We start from the raw sequence: 24,305 nt of genomic DNA, 5'->3' as shown, positions 1-24,305 counted from the left end.
TACCCGGGGAAAAAGTTTCTGACTGTCTACTCTATCTATTCCTCTGATCATCTTATAAACCTCTATCAAGTCACCCCTCATCCTTCGCCGTTCCAACGAGAAAAGGCCGAGAACTCTCAACCTATCCTCGTACGACCTACTCTCCATTCCAGGCAACATCCTGGTAAATCTTCTCTGCACCCTCTCCAAAGCTTCCACATCTTTCCTAAAGTGAGGCGACCAGAACTGCACACAGTACTCCAAATGTGGCCTAACCAAAGTCCTGTACAGCTGCAACATCACCTCACGACTCTTGAATTCAATCCCTCTGCTAATGAACGATAATACTCCATAGGCCTTCTTATAAACTCTATCCACCTGAGTGGCAACCTTCAAAGATCTATGTACATAGACCCCAAGATCCCTCTGTTCCTCCACCTGACCAAGAACCCTACCATTAACCCTGTATTCCGCATTCTTATTTGTTCTTCCAAAATGGACAACTTCACACTTGGCAGGGTTGAACTCCATCTGCCACTCCTCAGCCCAGCTCTGCATCATATCTAAGTCCCTCTGCAGCCGACAACAGCCCTCCTCACTGTCCACAACTCCACCTATCTTTGTATCATCTGCAAATTTACTGACCCACCCTTCGACTCCCTCATCTAAGTCATTAATAAAAATTACAAACAGCAGAGGACCCAGAACTGATCCCTGCGGAACTCCACTTGTAACTGGACTCCATGCTGAATATTTACCATCTACTACCACTCTCTGACTTCGACCGGTTAGCCAGTTTTCTATCCAATTGGCCAAATTTCCCTCTATCCCATGCCTCCTGACTTTCCGCATAAGCCTACCATGGGGAACCTTATTATTCCCCATCACTAGGTACCATTGAGAAGATGGTCGTGAGCTGCTGTCTTGAACCATTCACAGTCCACTTGGCACAGATAGACCGACAATGCTGGGAGAGGGAATGTTGTAGGATTTTGTCTCAGTGATTCTCCATCTTTGGTTCTTCAAATGCTGGTTAACTTAATCACAATCTGCACATGAGTTTGAGATTTCAGTCTGCAAATCTTCACCATCAAGCACCCTGTGTAAAGGAATATGCACAGATTTGAAATTCAGAACAGACTATTCTAGTTTCTCTGGAATACCTTTTTCCCCTTTCTTCCCCCAAAGCTGTAACCCTCCAGTCCACTTACTCTCTCCCACCATTCTGACTCTGCTGCCCCCTAATGTACACCCTCCACATTCTCATGGAGTTGTTGATAAACAGGTCTCTGCCACCACTTCCCGTCCCTGGTTAGACTCTGCACCCTTTCTGGGTTCACTTCCTTTCCCTTCAGTTGCTGCAAGTCAATAATGTAAGAGCAGAATGAAACAGACGGAAACAGAAAGGGAGGTGGCAGATCTTGGACAGAAGAGGAACCTTCAGTCTGGGAGAATGGGTCAGATTCTTCATTGTTTCCCATTAGTTTATTCCCAGCATAACAATGAACTGGGGATGGAGAGTGGTCCCACGAGAGTGTAGTGACACTTTGACCCCCCAACTGATCAATACTACAAGCAGATACATACCTCCTCTGGCCAATCACAGTGTGAAATACTTTCCCCTAATTACCCCAAAACATGTGCTCCAAAACCCACCCACATTCTGTACATATACAGTGCTGGGTTTCCCAATAGACCTGTGGTTCCTGCCTCAGGAATTATGGGAGTTGCAGTCCCCATGAAGTCACTGGAGCCCTGTCTCTGGAAAGTGAATGAAACGTGTGGGGTGGAAGGGTGTTATGTATAGGATCCCCATTCAGACAGACAGGACATATGGCTTGTCACTGGGTTTTACTGAGACATCTGGTTAGAGAACCCAATTTTTGACGAAAGGAATATAGATTCAGTCAATTGCAGGGTGGAGGGGTCAATAAGGGGAAGCGGTTTTAGGCAGAGGTGGCTCAGTGGCTAGCACCTCTGCCTCACATCTTCAGAGACCCTGGTTTGATTCAAGCCTTAGGTGACCGTGTGGAGTTTACATGTTCTCCCAGTGGCTGCATGGTTTTGTTCAGTGTTCCAGTTTCTTTCCAAAGTCCAAAGATGTGCAGGTTAGGTGGATTCGCCATGCTAAACCACAGTGTCCATGCTTGTGTAGGTTAAGCCATTAACCATGGGAAATACTGGGAATGGGTGAGTCTGAATTATAGGATTGGTGTGGACTCGATGGATGAATACCCTGCTTCTGCACTGTAGGGATTCTATTCTATTCTCATGAAGAAGAATGTACCTATCTTGATGTGTTGTGAATCGGAGGAATTCCCTATTCAAAACAAAGTGGATGCCAAGACAATGAGCAAATTTAATGGACAGATACAGATTTTTAATTTGCCACGAGCTGAAGGGTGAGAGAGAGAGAGAGCAGGCGTGAAAATCCAGCTGAGACCGAGGTGAGCTCAATCATCACCGTATTAAATGGTGGAGCTGGTTCGAAGGGCTGCATTGCCTCTCCTGTGCCCAGTGCTTATCTTCTTACAGTAATAACTGGAAAGCTGAATCCAAAACTCACCAGCTTCACCAAAGGAGATTTTCGGGAAATGTAGGATAGTCAAGTGGAATAGTATTCAAAACTGAGATAGTGAGGAAGTGTGCAGAAGATAATGATTTTGCAATTTTAAATTGAGGGGTAACAGTGATTTATGGTTATAGACTGTGTCGTACATTCACACTGTCCAGAATACTCTGTTGTGAATATCGATTCTGTAATTTATTACAAAGCCAAGGTCACTGATAATGAAAACCAAAACACCCAGGAAACATCGCCTCACCTCATAATCTGACAAAAGACGCGTGATAAATCTGGTTGAATTTAGAACACAGATGGAAAGCGGGGAGATTAAATCCAGTCCGAAGATCCTGTGCTAAAACAAAGAAGACGACAATAGGATGAGGCAGGAGTTGGTAATGTAGATTGGGAGCAAAGACTTTACGGTGGGATAGTTTACAGACAGTGGAGGAACATCAAAGCAATTTTTCGAAGTGCTCAGCAAAAGTATATATCAGTGAAAAGGAAGGACTGTCGGAAAAGGGGTAATCTGCCGGGGGTGTCTAAGGAAATAAGGGAGTCTATCAAATTGAAATAGAAGGCATACAAATTGGCAATGACCAAGGAGAAATTAGGAGATTAGAAAAACTTCAATGGTCAACTGAAACCTTGATGGGATTGGGTATAAATAGTGATGGGTAGCAATGCCCAAGGCCAGAATAGCAGTTTACACTGTTAGAGGGAAACCTATTGTTTGGGGAACATATGGCCTCTGTAATTGTTGAAGCATTCAACAGTTACCAGAGAGATAATCCTGATCAAGTTAAAAATCACAGCACACTCCAAAAGCTTGTACTTCCAAATAAATCTGTCGGACTATAACCTGGTGTTGTGTGGTTTTTAACTTTGTCCACCCCACCCCAACCCCAGCTCCTCCACATCAGAATCCTGACAGACAGCCCCACTGAAACTGAAGTGCCTGTCAGGTACTTGAGGGAGCCATGGGGGTGTGGGGGAGGGGTGTGTGGTTTAACCAGAGTTGAACTGAACTAGACTTTTTAACTGTTGTTGCCATGGAGATAATCCTGAGAGACAGTCTCTATGCAAAGTCACAAATCACAAAGGTAGAAGAATGGCAGCCGTACATCGGACCTGATGCTGCCTAAAGGTGTTTTGCACGTAAAATACCCAGGTAACTACGATGTCTCATCGATCAATACTCAAAGAAGTCCTCTCAGAATTCTGTGCCTAGTTTTTCCTATCCAGCAGGGTTCAGGAAGATGAGTACACAGCAGTCAGTCTTCACAATGGAGGATACGAAAAACATGCCAGTAATTGATAAGCAGACTGAGGAAGGTGAGGACCTAGATCATAACCATGATACTGAGTGCATTCACCTTACCCACGCTTCTCATTAAGTTATACACTTCTATAAAATATTCCCCCTCGGTTTCCTCTGCTCTAAACAAAAGAGCCCTCGCTTGTCCAACCTCTCCCTGTAACTTAGACCCCTGAGCCCTGGCATCATCCTTGGAAATTTCTTCAGCAACTTTTCCAGTTTAATAACTCAAACCGGCACTGCATTCAAATATTTCCAGTGTTTCTCCATGGCACTGGAACTGACGGGACAACGCCAATGGATTACAATCCACGATCGATAATTCACTCCATTACAGCAATCCCATTTTCATAGCTTCGTCCATGATGCAGGAATCCTTTTGTCTTTCTGGTTTCATGGTTAATTGTCCTCATACAAATCCAGTGGCTTAACTGTTCCTGGGAAACATGCCATGATTTTTCAGACTTTCAAAAACAAATGAAATCTCTCTCCACACTCACCATGCTGACATGGACTTGGCTGTGTCTCAGGACTTTTGCAGTCACACTGAGATTTGAAATATTTGCCCACGGACAGAATGCACACCTTCCCTTCCAGATGAAAAGGCCAATGATATTCAGATCGGCACGGATCAAGTAACTATCAGATCTGAACATGAAATTCAATTTGCATTTCTCATCTGCAAACCCACCCTTTCAGTACCATACAACAGAGAAAACAGAAAGTGCTGGAAATCCTCAGCAGGTCTGGCAGCATCGGAAATGCTGACAGATGCAGGAAACATTGCAGCCTTGAAGAAGTGGTTAGATTATCACACCAGTATGTAGAAGCTGGGGGCATTGTGTTCAACAGTTTCATACCAGAGACTCTGACCTCATTTGATTCCATGTTTCTCTGCGATTCCCTCTTTTCTGAAGCAGGCAGGAATGGGAAGCAGTGGAGAATGTAAATAATGGGTGACCTTCCTAGTGAGAGGATTCGTGTACAGTAGCAGGGATCCCTTTCTGGAAGGGCCTTGGTGAGACCACACCTGGAGTACTGTGTATACCTTTGTTCCCCTTTCCCAAGGAAGGCTCTCCTGGTTATTGAGAGAGTAAAGGAGGGTCACCAGCCTGAGTCCTGGGATGTGGAGCTAGTTAAGGGCTGCAGATGCTGGAAGTCAGAGTCCATACAATGTGGATCTGGGGAAGTGCAGCAGGTCAGGCTGCATCACAGGAGCAGGAAGGTCAATGTTTTGGGTCGGAATCCTTTGTCAGCCCTGATGAATAGTCCTGACCCGAAACGTCACCTTTCCAGTCCCATCGTATTCATGCTGGTCATCAAGCACCTATTAATTCTAGTCCCACGTTCTGGCGCTCAGCATGTAACCGATATTGTATTGCCTGGTGTGATCATCTCAACACTTCTTCAAGGCTGCGATGTTTCCTGCATCTGTCACCATTTCGGATGCTGCCCGACCTGCTGAGGATCTCCAGCACTTTTTGTTTTTATTGTGGATTTCCCCCATTTTGATCAAACAGAGTCAGAGAGCTGTACAGCTCCATATTTTGCTGACTATAATTCCTGGGATGGCAGGACTTTTGGATGAAGAGGGACTCAATCCTCATTTAATCCTCCTTTCCTTTGGCTTTCTGAGCCACTGACTACATCACTAATATTCTACCTCCCATTCCCTGTCCTGAATCTGACCCATCTAAGCCTACACTTTAGTTCCCATCCCCCTGTTAGACTAATTAAAACGACACCAATGGGAGTGGCAAAAGCCTCCACCAGGAGATTTCACCCAGCTCTGCCCAGGGGTAACCGGTCAGGCTGGTACAGGACCCACCCAGAAACAGTCCCAGTGCCTGAAGAATCTAAACCCTTCTCTGGTCCACCATTTCACCAGTCACACGTCCAGCTGATCTATCCTCTTATTCCTGCTCTCACTAGCACATGGCACTGTGAGTAAGTCTGACATTATTTTATTTCAGGAGCTACATTTTACTGTATCCCAGATCTCCCTATATCCAGCTTTCAGGACCTCATCCCTTTGTTTAGTGATGACATTGGTATCGGTGTGTTCCACAACCACTGACTTTACCCTCCAGCTTCAGAATGTCCTGCAGCTGCTCCATGATAATCGTGGATCCTGGCACCAGGGTGGTAACATACCATCCTGGATTCATGTCTGTGACCACAGAAGTGCCTGCCTGTACCCCTGACAATTGAATCCCCTGTCACTATAGCCCTGCCACTGTCTTTCCTCCGGTTCTGTACAGCAGAGTTATCTGTGGTATCATGAACCCGGCTGTTGCTGATTTCCCGAGAAGTCACTCCACGCATTCACCCCCAACAGAATCCCAAGCAGGATTCAGTAATTTTATGAGAAGTGGATGATCACTGGGGATTCCTGCACTGCCTTCCTGAGCCTTTTATTTGGTTTGATGGTCACCCATTCCCTTTCTGCCTGTGTAACCCTCACCTTGCAGTGTGACGAACTCACTAAATGTGCTGTCGATAACATTCTCAGATGCTCCACAGTGAGTCCACTCATAACTCCAGGTCTGAAAAGCAGTTTCCCAGCAGCTACACATGGGCCCACTTCCTGCACACACAGCCGTCAGGGACACTGGAAGCCTCCCTTATTTGCCACATTGTACAAAAGGAGCACCCCACGGGTCTGAGGGTTCCTGTCACAACGTCTCTCTGGATTCAGCTAATTACTCCCATTCAGCGATTTTAAAAGAGCTTTCAACCTTCCTTCACTTCAAACATTTCCATTATATATCAAAAGCCACAATCTTTACTTAAGCTGATACATTATATTTTAAAAACTTAACAAATTACTCTGCAGGTATCACTTACAAATTGGCTGTTCCCATTGGGACCATGTGAATTTCTCAATGGCCTGAACTAAACTGGAGTTTCAGTTTCAGCTTCAACTTCTCCCTGTCCCACCTCCCTCTGTTTTCACCTAACTCCACAACCCACTCATTGAGACAAGCAACACTCAGTGCAGCCCTGTCATTTTCATTGTCTGCCCTCAGCCTCCTGTCCTGTTCCAATGCATCTCAATGGGAGCTCAGGAACTGCACCTCATCTTTCAGCTCAGCCCTTTGTAACCCCAGAGCCAACATGGACCTCAGCAGTTTCTTTTTGAACAGACAGTTGTCAGAACCTGGAACATTCCACCTGAAAATGTGTTGGAATTTGAGTTCACAAAGAATTTTAATGAGAATTTTGCAGGGAGTTGAAAATTAGGAGCTTACAGGTTAACATCATGAAGTGAGTGATTGGGACTAAATCTGACAGTTCCTGCAAAGAGACTAGGTATAATCTGGATAAATCTGTGCTCCCACTCAGGCCAAATCGCCCATGGGTAATTCAACCACAAATTTGAACATCTTTCTGCATTTTGCTTTACAAAAGTATTGGAGATATTTTCCCAGAGACAGAACAGACAAGCCTTTCTCCTTCCACAGTAAAATGCTAATGATATTCAGATCCTGATGACTCCGCTGAGTGCAGAAATCTGCTTTTTTGAAATCCCGTCCTCAATTATTCTCAATTAATATCCCATAAAAAGAATTCACAAAACAAATCTCAGCCAGTGAAGGATGAATTGGAAAGACAAATATTTCTCTGGTATGTGTCTGATGTGCAAATGCTCCTCTTTCAAATCACCCTCCCCCACCCAGGAAGAAGACATGTCCACGCACCTCGCTGTACCGTGCCCCCAATAAAAATGGCGGCCATAACCCAGGACCTATCACTGACTGAGGCCCACAGCAGTTTTCCCATTTGCTTTAAACATGGGACCAAGAGTTTCTAATTCAGGACTAACACCATGTACAGACGTGTAAATAAAACCTCCCAGTCTAAACTGAATCATTTTCTCCCGGTTTCCGCTGCCAATCCATCTTCCCAGTTTCCGGCTCCTGCACACGCCAAGAGCCATTCCGGGTCCATTGACCCTTCCTCAGAACCGATGGCAGCTGGGAAAATTAGACTCCCTACAGTGTGGAAACAGGCCATTCGGTCCAACAAATCCACACTGAGCCTCCGAAGAGTATCCCACCCAGACCCATTCCGCTACTCTGTTACTCTAAATTTCTCCTGAACAACGCACCTCACCTACACATCCCTGAACACGACGGGAAATTTAGCTTGGCCAATTCACCCAACCTACACATCTTTAAACTGCAGGAGATAGGGGTAAAAGAGTAAATAATAGGTGGGATGGAGCGACCCTTCAACAACATGGCAACATTTACTCATCTCCTCTCCCCGACCTTATCTCAGATCCAACCCTCCAACTCAGCACCGCCCTCAAACTGTCCCATCTGTCCATCTTCCTTCCCAATTATCCACTCCACCCTCTCACCATTACCCCCACCTGCATTTTCCTATCGCCTTCCCAACTACCTTCCCACCAGCCTTACACACCCATCCTATTATCTGTCCTCTTCCCCACCCTCACATTCCTGAAGAAGTGCTGAGGCCCAACATGTCAATTCGCCTGCTCCTTGCATACTGCCTGACCTGCTGTGCACATCCAGCGCCACACTTTAACACAAGCTGGAAGAACATCACCTCATCTTGTACCTGGGGACCCTTCAGCCCTCTGGTCTCACTATTGGATTCCATAATTTTAAGTCCTAAGTCTCCGACATACTAGTGTCCTTGCCCCCATCCCATAGACCAGGCCCTGTTATTACATCGCCTGCAATTACAACTACCTATGGTTAGTCACGAACAGTCTCCATAAACAGCTATTCACCCTCCCCCAGCCAGATCGTTATCCACTCCTTTGTCCAACTGCTCCCATCGCGTTCTGTGGAATCTATCACCACCTATCATTTACTCCTTAACCCCTACCTTCTGCATATAAACCAACATTGTTTCTCAGGAACAGCAGTTCTGACGAAGGGTCATTGGATCAGAAATGTTAACTTTGACTTCTCTTCACAGATGCTGCCAGACCAGCTGAGCATTTTCAGGATCTTCTGGTTGTTGTTTCTGATTCACAGCATCCGCAATTCCTTTGGTTTTCATTTACTGGGAGTTTGTAATTCAGGTCCAGCGCCTGCATCGTGTGTTTATCAACCCACCCAGTACATAAACTCATTTTCTCTCCCAGTCTCTGCTGTCTCTCCCACTCCCTTCACACTCACTGGGTCCCCCCCCTCACAGTGACATTGCACCTGCACAGCTCATGGTCACGTGTTGGCCTGCTGGCCACACCCCTCATTCACTCCCATTGGCAGGAGGATTACACAAACTCCCCTATTGGTCTGAAGTTGCCATCAATCAGCCAGGTCCCATTGTGACTTGAGTGGGAGGAGGCTGAGGGGTGACCGCAGAGGTTTATAAAATCATGAGGGGCGTGGATGGGATACAGAGACAAGGTCTTTTCCCTGGGGTTAGGAAGTCTAGAACGAGAGGGCATAGGTTTAAGGTGAGAGGAGAATGATATAAAAGAGACCCAAGGGGCAACATTTTTCATGTGCGTGTATGGAATCTACTGTCAGGGAAGTGGTGACAGCTGTTATAGTTCCACCATTTTAAAAGGCAGCTGGATGGGTATATGAATAGGAAGGGCGTAGAGTGATATGGGCCAACTGCTGTCATATAGGTCTAGATTAGGTTGGGATATCTGGTTGGTGTGGGCGAGTTTGACTAAAGGGTCTGTTTCCTTGCTGTACATGACTGTGGCTCTGCCCTGGGATGAGCTTCATCATTCAGTGAATGGGGCAGTATCACAGAACACAGGGGCTGGGGGCTATTCAGCCCATTGGGGCTGTACTTTCTTCCTCTGGAGATACTGCCAATCTGCCCTTTCTCCACTCCCATTTACCAGTAGCACTCCACATTTATCCTCAAATAGTTAAATTCCAAATCTGTTTTGACAACAACAAAAGCTGCATCCAGCTGCGATTCAAACTGTTCCAGATGCTCAGAACCTACTGAGTAAAATAACCTTCACATTTTTAACCTGCATTATTTGCCAATTACCTGAAAGTAGTTACTAAAAATTGTGACAATAATTTCTCTCAGTGTCTCTGTAAATTAAATATCCTGGAAACAAATCTGTTTCTGGTTGAAATCACTGCTTAACCTTCTCAGCTCCAAGGAGAATTGTCAGGTCTTTTGCTAACTCTCCATAAAAGAGAAATCTATCTTAATTTTAATTTATTAGTGTCATAGAGATGCACAGCACAGAAACAGACACTTCGGTCCAACTCGTCAATGCCGCCCAGATATCCTAAATTAATCTTGTCCCATTTGCCAACACTTGGCCCATATCCTTCTAAAAGTTTGCTAAACACGTACCCAATCAGATGCCTTTTAAATGTAATCGTACCAGCCTCCACACTTCCTCTGGCAGCTCATTCCATACACCTAACATATTCAGCTTGAAAACATTGCTCTTTAGATCGCATTTAAATCTTTTCCCTCACACGTCACGTCTGTGCTCTCTGGTTTTGGACTCCCCTAACCTGGGAATAAGATCTTGGTTGTTCACCCTAACCATGTCCTTCACGATTTATCAACCTCGAAGGTCACCTCTCAGCATCTGATGCTCCAGTGAAAACAGCCCGAGCGTATTCAGCCTCTCTGTATGGGTCATACCCTCAACCCTGGAAACATCTTTGCACATCTTTTCTGAATCCTTTCAAGTTTTATAATATCATTCCGATAGCAGGGAGACCAGGACTGAAAGCAGAATTCCAGAAATGGCTGAATCAATGCCCTGTACAGCTGCAAAATAATGTCGCAACTCCTATACATAATGCACAGACCAATAAAGGCAAGTTAACCAAACGCCTTCTTCACCACCCTGCCTATTCCACTTTCAAAGAACTATGAACCTGTACCTCAACGTCTCTGTTCAGCAACATTCCCCAGGCCCTTCCCATTAAATGTCTAAGTCCTGCCCTGATTTGTTTTTCCAAAATGCAGCACCTCACATTTATCTGAATTCCACTCCATCTGCCACTCCTCAGCCCAGTTGATTGAAGTCTCATTGTACTCGGAGGTAACTTTCTTCCCTGTCCACTGCATCTCCAATTTTGGTGTCTATGTAAAGTCACTAATCATAGCTCATATATTCACATAGAAATCATTTATATAAATGATGAAAAGCAGTGGACCCAACACCAATCCTTACACCATATTGCTCATCACAGGCCTCCAGTCCGAAAAGCAACCCTCCACCACTATCCTCTGTCTCCAATTTTCCAGCCAATTTTGTATAATTTGTTAACCAGTCTGTTATGTTGAACCTGTTGAACATCTTTCTGAAGACCAAGTTAGTGATTTCCATGCACAAAGCCATGCTGACTATCCCTAATTATTTCTTGCCTTTCCAATTACATCCAAATCCTGTCTCGAGAAGCCCTTCCAACAACTTGCCTGACTTCAGGCTCACCGGTGTATTGTTCCCTGGACTTTCCTCACCACCTTTCTCAAATAATGGTGCCCGTCTTACAGCACCTCACCTGTGGCTATTGGTGATACAAATATCTCAGCGAGGGGCCCGGCAATCACTTCCCTAACTTCCCACAAACTTCTGGGACACACCTGATCAGGTCCCAGGGATTTATTCAGCTTTATGTATTATAAGATATCCAGTACCTCATTCTCTGTAATATGAACACTTGTCAAGTTATCACTATTTATTTTTCCAAACTGTCTCACTTCCACATCCTCTAGGTAAAAGCTGACATGAAATCCTCCCACCTCCGACGGTTCCACAGACAGCCTTGCTGATCTTTGAGGGTCCCTAATCTCTGCCTGGTTACTCTTTTGTCCTAGGTGTATTTGTCGAATCTCTTTGGGTTCTCCCTTCAACCTATTTCCCAAAGCTATCTCATGTCCCCTTTTCGCCCTCATGGTTTCCCCTGACTATACTCCTACTGCCCTTTTACTCCTGGAGGGATTCACGCAAACCCAGCTGTCTGTACCTGCCATATCCCTCCTTCATTTTCTTGACCAGGCCCTCAATTTCTCTCGACAGGCAGCATTCCCTACACCTCCCAGCCTTGGCCTTAACAGGAACATACTGTCTGTGTACTCTCGTTGTTGCAGGCCTATTGATGCAATGGCAGATGAGGACAGAGAAGCAATCATTCTCAGTAAAGAGGTAGTGTTGGGAAAGATTACAGCCTAAAGGTAGGTGGGACGCCTGGCCGTGGTGGAGTGCATCCCAGGGGACTATAACAGATGGCACAGGCTAAATAGCAAACGCAGTCATGATAATTCACTAAAATGTGCTGGACTCTGGGACGGTTCTGACAGATTAGATAGCTGCAAATGTGATGCCAATATTTTAAAATGGACTTGTTAGCATAACTTCTGTAGTGGGGGAAATGCTCGATCGCTCAAGGAAGAAATAGTGAGCTAGCTGGATAGAAATTGTCTCAGAGCAGACACAGCATCGATTCATGAAAGGTAGACAACACTAAGCTGAGTGGTAGAGCAATGTGTGCCAAGGCCAATGTAAGTCTGCAGAGGGATACGGATAGGTTAAGTGAGTGGGTAAGGGTCGAACAGATGGAGGACAATGTTGGGAAATGAGGTCATCCATTTTGGTCGAACTAACAGCTAACTGATGAAATGGTGAAAACTTGCAGCAGTCTGTTGTACAGAGGGAGCTGGGTTTCCTTGTGCATGAATCATAGGAGGTTGGTTTGCAGGTGTAGCAGGTAAATAAGACAGTGAAGGGAATATTGTCCTTCATTGCTAGAGGGATGGTTATGCTGCAGCTGTACAGGGTGCTGGAGGGGCCACACCTGGAGTACTGTGTACAGGTTTGGTGTCCTTACTTCAGGAAGGATGTACTGGCACTGGAGACGGTGCAGTGGAGGATCACTAGTTTGAGTCAGGATTTCAGAGGGTTGGCGTATGCGGAGAGATTGAGAAAACTAGTTCTATACTCATTGGAATTTCAAAGTATGGGGGGTTGGATAGGAAAAAAATTGCAATTATGAAGGGAGTAGATAAACTAGAAGCAGGGAGGAGATTTCCACTGGGGACGGAGCAAACTAGGGAGCAGAGAGTCAAAATAAGGGGATATCAGATTTAGGACTGAGTTCAGGATGGACTTCTTCAGATAAATCTGTGAATCTGTGGAATTTGCTGCTGAGTGCAGCAGTTGACGTTATCAACTTGACGATCGTTAGGTCAAAAGTTAGATTTATGAACAGGAAAGGAATTAAGGGTTATGGTGAGAGAACAGGAAAGTGGAGCTGAGGCCATGAAAAGATCAGGCCTGACCTTATTGAATGGCAGAGCAGGCTTGAGGGGCCAGGTAGCCTACTCCTGCACCTCTTCCTTCTGTTCTTATGTTCCCACTTTCCAGCTGTCCCTTTACCTGGGAATAGCAAAGAAATATTGAACGTTCTCGCCTTGTACCATCAAAATTCGCCTTTGTCCAATTTAGGACACCGTTTAGATCTGGTTTATTATTTTCTGTAACTATTTTAAAACAAGGAGAATTATCAGAGAATCCTGAGAGTATGGAAGCAGGTCATTCGGCCCATCACATCCACACTGACCCTCAAAGCCTCCTACCTTAAACCTGTAACGCTGCATTTCCCATGGCTAATCCACCTAGCCTGCACATCCCTGAACAATATGGGCAATTCAGCCTGGAATATCTACCCAACCTGCATATCTTTAGATAGTGGGAGGAAACCACAGCAAACAGACGAAACCCACGCAGGTAATAACAACAAGGTGTTCATCCCTTTTTTATTTCCCAGGTCAACCTAAATAACTTCGCTGGACGTAATCTCAGAATATCCTCCCTCAGCACAACTGTAATGCTACCCCTAATCAAAAAGACCACTCCGCCCCCTCTCATGTCCCCCTTTCTATCCTTCCTCTTGCATCGATACCCCGGAACATTACGCTGCCAGTCCTACCCATCTCTGAACAACGTTTCTGTAATACCCATGATATCCCAGTGCCACATTCAAAACCATACCCTGAGCCCATCTGCCTTCCCTGTCAGGCCTCTTGCATTGAAGTAAATGCAGTGTAACTTGTCAGTTCTACCTGGTTCTGAGCCTTGCCCTTGCCTGCCTTGACTGTCTGACTTCTGAACTGTACCAGCCTCAGACCTACCTCTTTTCTCACTAGCTCTTTGAGTTTACCCACACTCCCTCACTGGTTTAATAATTCCTGAGTAGCACGAGCAAATCTCCCTGCCTGGATATCAGACACCTTCCAATTCAGGTCCAAGCCATCCTTCTTATGCACATCAACTCTACTCCAGAGGAGATTACAATGATTAAAAGATGTGAATCTTTCTGCCCTACACCAGCTCCTTAGCCAATCATTCATCTCCTCCATCCTGCTATTCCTAGTCTCACGAGCATGTAGCACCTGCAGTAATCCACATATTATGACCGAGGACCTGGTTTATTATATTCTAGGCTAATTTGCTATATTCTCTCATCAGGACTTTATCTTTTCTCCTTCTTATGTCATTGGTACCAATGTACAATGACCTCCCACTGGTCATTCTTTCCTTTGAGAATATTCTGCTACCTGTCCGAAACATCCTTGAAACTGGCACCAGGGAGGTACCACCCCATTCTGATGTCTCACTGTCAGCTGCAGAAACAGCAGTCTGTGCCAAACTAGAAAGTCCCTTATCATCCTTGAGCGTTTGGAATCTGATATATCTCTCATTATAGTGGAGCCAATCTCAGTACCGGTAACTTGGCTGTCAGTGCAACATTCCCTGAAAGTCTATGACAACCGACATTATCCAAAACAGTAAACTTGTTTGAGATGGGGATAGCCACAGGAGACTCATGGCTGAAAAAATGTGTTGCTGGAAAAGCGCAGCAGGTCAGGCAGCATTCAAGGAGCAGGAGAATCGACGTTTCAGGCATAAGCCCTTCTTATGCCTGAAACGTCGATTCTCCTGCTCTTTTGATGCTGCCTGACCTGCTGCGCTTTTCTAACGAAACATTGTTCAGCTCTGATCTCCAGCATCTGCAGTCCTCACTTTCTCCACAGGAGACTCATGCTCTACCTACCTCCCTCTCCTACCTTTCCGAGAGGTAACCCATCTACCTGACTGTATCTGCAGTTTTTCGGCCTGAAACTGCCACCTATCACACATCCTGACTCTTGTCAATTCTTCATTACCATTAAGCACCGCTCCATCTGATCCATGTGATCCAAGAGGATTTGCATCACTTCCTGCAGGCTATCATCAGGATCATTCAAACTCCCCGACTCTCCTCCAGGAAGTGCACATCACTGTACGAATGGCCATCTCTGCACCTTAATCTGTAGACCCAGAAAAAGGCAGAGTCTTACAGCTTTACAAAGACTACTATCGAATACATTAGTACCTGTATTTTATATTTAAAACATTAAACCAAAATATCATAACAGAGGCATTTAAACTAGTTAACACTCACCCTACTGAATGTTGCGGATTTTAAAAAGTAAAGCCGAGTAAGATTTACCTTTTAAGAGACTGAAACCCACTGAGCTGATCCCCGGCTGCGAGTCACAGACATACAGCACGGAAACAGACCCTTCAGGCAAACTTGTCCACGCTGACCAGATATCAGAAACTAATCTCGTCCCATTTGCCAGCACTTGGTCGATATCCCTCTAAACCCTTGCTATTCATTTACCCATTCAGATGCCTAATAAATGATGCAATTGTACCAGTCTTCACAACTACCTTTGGCAGCTCATTCCATAAACGCAACACCGTCGCATGAAAAAGTTGCCCCTTAGGTCCCTTTTATATCTTTCCCCTCTCACGCTAAATCTATGCCCCCTAGTTCTAGACTCCCTCATTCCAGTGAAAATACCTTGTCTATCTATCCGATCCATGCTCATGATTTTATAAACCTCTGAGATCACTCCTTAGCCTCTGACGCTCCAGAGAAAACAGCCCCAGCCTATACAGCCTCGCCTTATATCTCAAACCCTCCGACCCTGGCAATATCCTTATAAATCTTCTGTGAACCTTTCAAGTTACACAATATCCTTCTGATAGGTGGAGAACAGAATTGTGCACAATATTGCAAGTGTGGCCAAACCAATGTCCTGAACAGCCGCAACATGACCTCCTAACTCTCTTACTCAATACTCTGACCAATAAAGGAAATCATACCAAACACCTTCACTATCCTATCTACCTGCGCCTCTACTTTCAAGGAGCTATGAACCTGTACAGCAGGGTCTCCTTGTTCAGCAACACTCCCCAAGACCTGACCATGACGTGTATCAGTCCTGCTAAGCTTTGCTTTTCCAAAATACAGCACCTCGCACTTATCTGATTTGAACTCCATCTGCCACTCCTCAGCCCATTTGCCCATCTGATCAAAATCCCATTGAAATCTGAGGTAACCTTCTTCACTGTCCACTACACCTCCAATTTTGGTGCCATCTACAAACTTACTAACTATACCTCCCGTGTTCACATCCAATTCATTTATATAAATGATGAGAAGTAGTGGATCCAGCACCGATCCTGTGGCATTCCACTAGTCACAGGCCTCCAGTCTGAAAAATAATCATCCATCACCACCACCCTCTGTCTTCTGCCTTTGAGCCAGTTCTATATCCAAATGGCTACTTCCGTGAGATCTAACCTTGCTAACCAGTCTCCCATGGGGAACCTTGTCGAACGCCTTACTGAAGTCCATATAGATCACATTGACTGCTCTGCTCTCATCAATCCTCTTTGTTACTTCTTAAAAACCAGAATGAGTATGGGACACATGATTTCCCATACAGAAAGTTATGCTGACTATCCCTAATCAGTCTGTGCTTTTCCAAATACACGCAAATCCTGTCGCTCAGGGCTCCCTCCAACACCTAGTCTAGCACAGTGTCTGTAGTTCCTGAGCTTGTCCAAACCACCTTCGTTAAATAGTAGCACCATATTAACCAACCCACAGTCTTCTGACATCTCAGCTGTGACTATCAATAAGACAAAAATCTCAGCAAGAGGCCCAGAAATCACTTCCCTCGCTTCCTACAGAATTTTATGGTACACCTGATCAAAGCCTGGGGATAGATCCACCTTTATGCGTTTCCAGACATCCAGAACTCTGCAGTATGGACATTTTTCAAGATGTCACCATTTATTTCCCCACATTTTACATCTCCCGTGTCCTTCTCCACAGTAAATACTGATGCAAAATATTGCATCTTGATAAAACAAACGAGGGCAGGACTTACACTAATTAAAAGTAAGGCTTTGAGTAGTGAAATGGAACAAAGAGACCGAGGGGTTCAGGTCTTCTTAGTCTGTGTCACATGTACACAGGGTTGTTAAGAAGGTGGTTAGCACACTTACCTTCATTGCTCAGACCTCTGAGTACCGGAGTTGGGAATTTAGATTGAGGCTGTACAGGATGTTGGGGAGGCCTCTTGTGGAATACTGTGTCCAATTCTGGTTGTGCTGTTATAGGAAGGATATTATTAAATCGGAGCGGATTCGGAAGAGACTAACCGGGATGTTGCCATGAATGGAGGGATTGTGTCACAAGGAGAAGCTGGATAGACTGGGATGCTTTTTCACTCGACCGTAAGAGGTGGAGGGATGACCTTAGAGGTTTATAAAACCATGAAGCGTGTAGACAAGGTGAATGGCCGGGGTGGAATTCAAGACCTGGGTGAATACAATTTGAAAATAGATGAGAAAGGTTTAAAAAACAAATTGGGGATTTGTTTTTACTTTTACATGTGTGAAGTGAACTCCCAGAAAGAGAGGCAGCTGTGAATACAATTCCAATGTTTAAAAGACATTTAGACAAGTCCATAAACAGGAAATGTTTGGATGAATGTGGACCAAGCGGAGGGAGGGGCGATTAGATTAGTTGGGAATTATGCTCGACACGGACTGGTTTAACCACAGGGTCTGTCTCTGTTCTGTATCACTTTATGACTAAATCTCGCTATCTCTGTGAATTCCTCCATCCTCACAACTCCCCAGATCTCTGTCACCTCATCCAGACTTAACTCTTCCTTATCTCTAGAAATCCTCTCTAGCCTCAGAACCATCACTATCTCTGGTATCACAAACATCTCAATCTCTGTAACATCCTCCAATCTCCTCCTGTCTCATCACCCTCACGATCTCTAATCTTGACAACCTCCACAAATCTGTCCTTCTCCACAGTAAACACTGATGCCACTCGTTTAGTATCCCCCCAACAACCCCATCTCTGTGTCTTCACACACAGACTGCCTTGCTGATCTTTGAGGTGGCCTATTCTCTCTCTGGTGACCCATTTGCTCTTAATGTATTTCTAAAAACCCTTTCCCTATTCGCCAAAGTGGTGTCCTGTCCCCTTTTTGCCTAACTGATTTTACTCTTAAGTATACTCTCTCTTGCCTTTATACTCGAAGGATGTTTGCGATTTGTTGGATTGGAATAAATGCACAATATTACATCTTGGTAAAACAAACGAGGGCAGGACTTACACTGATTAAAAGTTGGGCCTTGGATAGTGATATGGAACAAAGAGACCGAGGGGTTCAGGTCTTTGAACTATGTGTCACATGCAGACAGGGTGGTTCAGAAGGGGTTTAGCACATTTGCCTTCATTGCTCAGATCTTTGAATATAGGAGTTGGGACGTTATGTTGATTTTGTACAGGATGTTGGCGAGGCCTCTTCTGGAATACTGTGCCCAGTTCTGGTTGTGCTGTTATAGGAAGGATATTATTAAATTGGAGCAGGTTTAGAAGAGATTTAACAGGATGGTGATGGGAATGGAGAGATTGAATTATAAGCAGAGTCTGGATAGGCTGGGTCCTTTTTCACTGGAGCACAGGAGGCTGAGGGGTGACCTTATGAGAGGTTTATAAAATCCTGAAGAGTTTCGGTAATGTGAACAGCAGGTGCCCTTTCCAGAGGGGGTGCGATTCAAGATTGGGGACATACTTTTTAAAATGAGAAAAGGAAGGCTTTAAAAAGAAGTTCCAGATTTTATATTTTGTTTTTGCACAGACAGTGGTTCACACGTGGAACAAACTTGCAGACGACGTGATAGATGTGAATACAATTACAATTTCAGGGTGGCACTGTGGCTCAACGGTTAGCACTGCTACCTCTCAGCGCCAGGGACACAGGCTCAATTCCTGTATTGGGTGACTGTCCATGTGGAGTTTGTATATTCCTCCCCATGCCAGCGTGAGTTCCTCCAGGTGCTGCCGTTTCCTCCCACAATCCACAGATGTACAGGGTAGGTGAATTGGCCGTGCGCAATTGGTCATAGTATTCAGGAATGATTGGGTTGAGTGAATTAGTCAGGGGTAAATGTAGAGCAAGAGGGTAGGGGAATGGGACTCTAATAGGAAAAAAAACATTTGGACCCGTATATCAATAGGGAATGCTAGGATGGACTTGGACCAAGTGGAGGCAGGTGTGATTAGTTCAGTTCGAATTTATGGTCGACACGGACTGGTTGGACCACAGGGTCTGTGTCGATGCTGTGTAACTTTATGACTCGTTACCTCTGTAAATTCCTCTATGTTTGGAACTCTCCCTATCAGTGCCACTTCACCCAGCCTTACAAATCCTCCTCATCTCTATAATTCCTTTCCAGCCTCAAAATCCAAAAATCTCTATCACAAATATCTCTATCTCTGTAATATCCCCCATCCTCACAATCCTTTCCAACTTGCATCTCCTCCAGCTTCATTATCCTCCCCATGTCTAATCCCCTCCAGTCTCTCAAAGCTCTGCTATATGTGCCTTTCTTTATTTCCAGCTTTCAGGATGCCCAATGTTTATTTTTCACTTGATGATGGCCCTTTCCAATTCCTGCGCTGAGCTTCTGAATTTCCTCTTAAAACTCTGCGTCTCACTTTTCTCCCAAAAACATTGACCAATCATGTGTCATCTATTCTAGTATCACCTTTTCTGACCTGATGTCCAATGGAGCCTGTCATATTCCTATAATAAACATCTCAGCGGTCTACAGAACAGAAAAATGCTCTGGTGGTCCATCGGGTCTGAGAGAAAAAAAAACTACCATCGAACTGTCCTCATCTATTTTCCAGTACTTGTGGAAAAGTGTCCTATATCATGGCATCGCAAGTGCACACTAAATACATCTCAAATGTTTTCAGGATTTGTGTCTCCCACCCGCACAGACAGTGAGGTTTAGTGCAACTGTTGCTCGATGATGACATCACTCACAGGAACACAGAGCAGCTCGGTCTGTGCAAACCAGAGGTCGCCCACACATTGGGAAGGATGGCAGGGTCCCTGAGAGGGGGCACAGGAGAGTTACCAGGATGGCTCAAGGAATGGGGGATTTTAGTTGCAGGGACATGGGTGTTGTTAATACATATCAAGAATATCCATCTATAATAGATGGACTCTCATTCTCAACCTCTCCCCTTGCCTGGGCTGTGGTAACCTTCAGGTTAAACCACCATCAGCCATCTCTCCCTTATGAGAGAGCAGCCCTAAGGTCTGGTAGGACAATGCTGACTTTACCTTTTACACAGTGATGCCACTGTGCATCGGGGGTAGAGAGAGGGAATGCTGAAGGTGGTGGATGGGACACCACTCAGGCACAGTGCTTTGTCCTGGAGGATGTTCACTTTCTTTAATCCTGTTGAGAGCTGATGAAGGCAAGTGGAGAATGTTCCAACACAATCCTGATGTGTACCTTATAGATAGCAAACAGACATTGGGGAATCAGGAGTTTGGGGAAACTGAGATTGTTCTCCTTGTAGCAAAGGAAATTGAGGGGAGCTGAGAGACGTGTTTGTGAAACATATACATTAGGATGTTAAACCTTACACTCATCATAAAAGGATTACGGGACACATATTGAAGATTTTGGGGAGATGTATTGACAGGGTGGTTTGATTCAAAGGAATTTTTATGCAGAAAATGGAATTGAGCTGGAACAAAATACTCACACACAGTACAAATATCCAGGTCCTGATGAATGGAGTAATTCAATCAGAGTTTGGCGTTACAATGACTGAGATTCCTATCTGAATATCCACCTGTAGTATCTTGTCATACAAGTTTATAAAATCTGTCACTGTCAGGTCAGGTTAGAAACTCACACTGTTCCCTCCTCCTGGTCCAGGATGACTGTACACATTCCCCCTTGTGGAGACCAGCAGTCAGTTCAGGGGGAAATCTATGTGGGCTTCTTTGAGTTTCCAACTTGGGACTTCTTGTGACTTAAAAGGGCAGATCTTTGACACATGGGACAGAATGTTCCAAGAGTCAGTGATATAGGGAGAGTAGGATTTGCTTCCACTTCTTTCCTTCCGTGCTGCCACTGTGCCTCATCAATAAGACATTGGGAGGGGGGGTGAAAGGCTCATGCAGCTTGATGGGCAAGTTGTCTCCATTCTGACCAATGGGCAGCAAGATCCTCCCACTCACTCCAAACAGTCTCTCTGAAAAGAGAGCAACTCAACATGCTTCCCACTGCCTGGTGCTCCCTGGAAAGATTTAGAAGAATGATGGGGGAATCGCCTAGAAAATGTAGAACAGTAAACTTCCAAAAGGATTATAAACTGTTTACAGAGCGGGATTCGTTGGAGAAGTGGACAAGTTGGTAAATGAAGCATAACTTGGGATAATGTGAAGTTGTTCATTTTGGAGGTAATAAAAGAAGAGGACTATTTAAATGGTAGAAACTGTAGAAAGCTGCAACACAAAAGGGACCAGGGGGCAACTGTGCAGAAAACACAGAAAGCTAGCACACAGTTACAACAGGTCATCAGGAAGAGGAATGGAATATTATTCCTGATTTCAGGGGATTTGCAGTATAAGAGTTTGGAGTATATAGCTGAGAGCCACTTTATATAGTGCGAGTGAGACCACATCTGGACTAATGAGAGAAGGTTTGGTCCCTTTATTTAAGGAAATACGTCACTTCATATGAAGCATTTAGAGAAGATTGACTGGGATGACCCCTGGTTTGCAGGGACTATCTTTTAAGAAAAGGCTGAAGAAGTTGGGACTCGACTCACTGGATTTGGGAGAGAATGAAAGGGGATCTTATTGAAACATATAGGCTTATTACGGGGTGTGACAGGGTAAATACTGAGAGGATGTGTCCCATCGTGAGGGAACCTAGAACCAGACTTTGGGTCGGTTGCAGAATCAAGTGTTCTGTTTTAGATTTGTCAAGTTTAATGCAACACAGACATGGGTAAGGGGTTTCAGTAGCAATGGAGCTGGGGTGAGGTGGAGAAAAGCAACATTTTAGAGATTGGAGTTCCTGGTGTTTGCAATTGTGTAGATGTCTGATCAGAAGATAACCTTGGGGTCAGAATATGAGAGCAATATTGTGAAGAGTATAGTTCTGCCTCAGGCATTTCCCAGTAAGAGGGAGGGACACAGCAGTAAGGGAAAGGAATTTGTAATAACAACTGAAGGCAATGGGTTTAACCATTTCAGTGTTTCATTGGAGGAAATTGCAGCCAATCAAGTTGTAGGCGTGTGGTAAGCAGTTTGATGAATGAGTAACAGTGGAGCAATGGAGAGGGATGATAGGGAGAGAGAGCTGGGCATCGTCAGTGTACATGTGAAACCAATACGATGTCACCTCCTGGCAGTATGTAGGTGAGATACAGGAGGGGACAAAGATAGATCCTGGATGGACACCACATATGAGGAATTCAGAAAGGAAAGGGAGAATGGAGATGGAGCAGGATTTTCCAACAACCTTGAGATCAAATATTAGTTCTTAGCAGAATTGGAAAGAAGGACATAACCAGAAAAGACAGACAGAACAAGGAACAATATTTGTGAATTGGGGAGGGGGAGTGATGAGGAGGAGGAGCCCGACTCCAAAACTGCTATTTCTACATCAGTGACATCACCCAACTCCACCCTCGTCTCAGCTCATTTACTGAAATACTCATCCAACCCTGTGTTATCTCCAGACTTCATTATCCAAACACACTCCTGGCCAGCCTCCCACATTCAACTTACGTATAAGCTCGAGTATCTAAAACCCTACTGTCCAAGTGCTCACTTGTACCAAAACTTGTTGATCCATCAAAAGGCTCCTATTAACAAGCAACAATTTAATATTCTCACCCTTGATGTAATTATGGCTGTGAACATCCCTGTCTCCCTGCACCACACAACCTGTGAGACCCCGATAACTCATTTTCTTTCAGACTCCCAAAGATGCATTTATTCATTGCTTCACCGGTTTGGCTGTTTTGACAGCTGCCAAGGCAAGACGGTCTGGAATTCACTCCCTGACCCTCTCAGACCTGCTTTCCTCCTTTAAGGTATTCCTGAAAACCTGCTTATTTGGCAATACTTTTGATCACCTGACCTAATATCCCCATCTGTGACCTTATGTCAGAAATTCTCAATTTCTGTGAAATTATAAAAATGATAAAATTACAAACTGTTGTTGATTTGCACACACATTGTCAACTCTTCACTGTCTCTGAGTGAATAATCTGTAACATCTCTTACCCAAGAACATTGTGGGAGCACCTTCACCACACAAACTGCAGCTGTACAAGGGAGTCAAACATCACCCTCTCCACAGGCAATGGGGCTTTGGCATTAATCACTGGTGTCTGTGGAGAGAGAAACACATAGTTGATATTTCAGGGAGTGCTAAATGCATTACAGGAAGTGAGAATGTTGCAGAATTTGATGGTCAGAAATGGAAGGAAAATGCACTCTTTTGTTGAAAAAAAGAATTATTCACTGGCAAAGATACTGTGGAAAATTTAGTCCGTTGAGAGCGCAGCACATTGTCAGGGGTTGGGCAGCAGAGGAAAATTAACTTACAAAAGGTCTGTGAAAGTAACAGTAAAACACTAAACAAGCCAAACAACCTGTGCCCAAAGACTTTAACTCCCCTTCCCGCTCCACCAAAGATATGCAGGTCCTGGGCCACCTCTACCGCCAAATCCCAGGCATCTGATGCCTGGACGAAGAACGCCTCTTCATCTGTGTTCAGACCCTCCAACCACATGGGATCAATGTGGATTTCACCAGTTTCCTCATTTCCACTCCACCTACCTTATCCCAGATCCAGCCTTCCAACTCGGCACTGCCCTTTTGACCTGTCCTACGTTTCCATCTTCCTTCCCACCAATCGGATGCTGCCTGACCTGCTGTGCTTTTCGACCATCACACTCTTTGACATTGAAAACATCCTGACTCTGACACTGTGTAAATCCTGCCCTATCACTCCCTGCCAAGGAAGGCTGCGCATGCGTCCCCCTATAGCTTGCCCCTCTCAAAGTTGGCAGCCACACACACGTGTCCCACGGATCACTGCCCCCAATAAAGATGGCGGCGATCACTCACACCTTTCACCATTTGAAGCATTTTGCCATTTGACACAAACACGAGCCTGGGATTTTCTAAGTTGTGTTTTCTGATGTGCACTAAGTTCTGTAAAACGTCTCAGCCCATTCCATTAAAATTTCCTTCTCTTCCTGGTCAATA

The 24,305-nt window shown here is 44.9% G+C and overlaps 1 long non-coding RNA gene across 1 annotated transcript in view; it reads right to left on the bottom strand.

The window, feature by feature from the left end:
- Positions 1 to 728: 728 nt before the first annotated feature.
- LOC140472203 (uncharacterized) overlaps positions 729 to 24,305 on the bottom strand; it is a 31,207-nt gene continuing 7,630 nt past the window's right edge. The window contains exons 2-4 of the long non-coding RNA XR_011957471.1: positions 23,316 to 23,422; positions 2,805 to 2,897; positions 729 to 1,078 (exon numbers count right to left, since the gene is read on the bottom strand). This is a non-coding gene — a long non-coding RNA (uncharacterized lncRNA). The remainder of the gene's footprint in view (positions 1,079 to 2,804; positions 2,898 to 23,315; positions 23,423 to 24,305) is intronic.

Source organism: Chiloscyllium punctatum, unplaced genomic scaffold (assembly GCF_047496795.1).
Source record: "Chiloscyllium punctatum isolate Juve2018m unplaced genomic scaffold, sChiPun1.3 scaffold_274, whole genome shotgun sequence".
In the NCBI taxonomy this organism is placed as follows: domain Eukaryota; kingdom Metazoa; phylum Chordata; class Chondrichthyes; order Orectolobiformes; family Hemiscylliidae; genus Chiloscyllium; species Chiloscyllium punctatum.
This window is presented reverse-complemented; position numbering and strand designations above follow the sequence as displayed.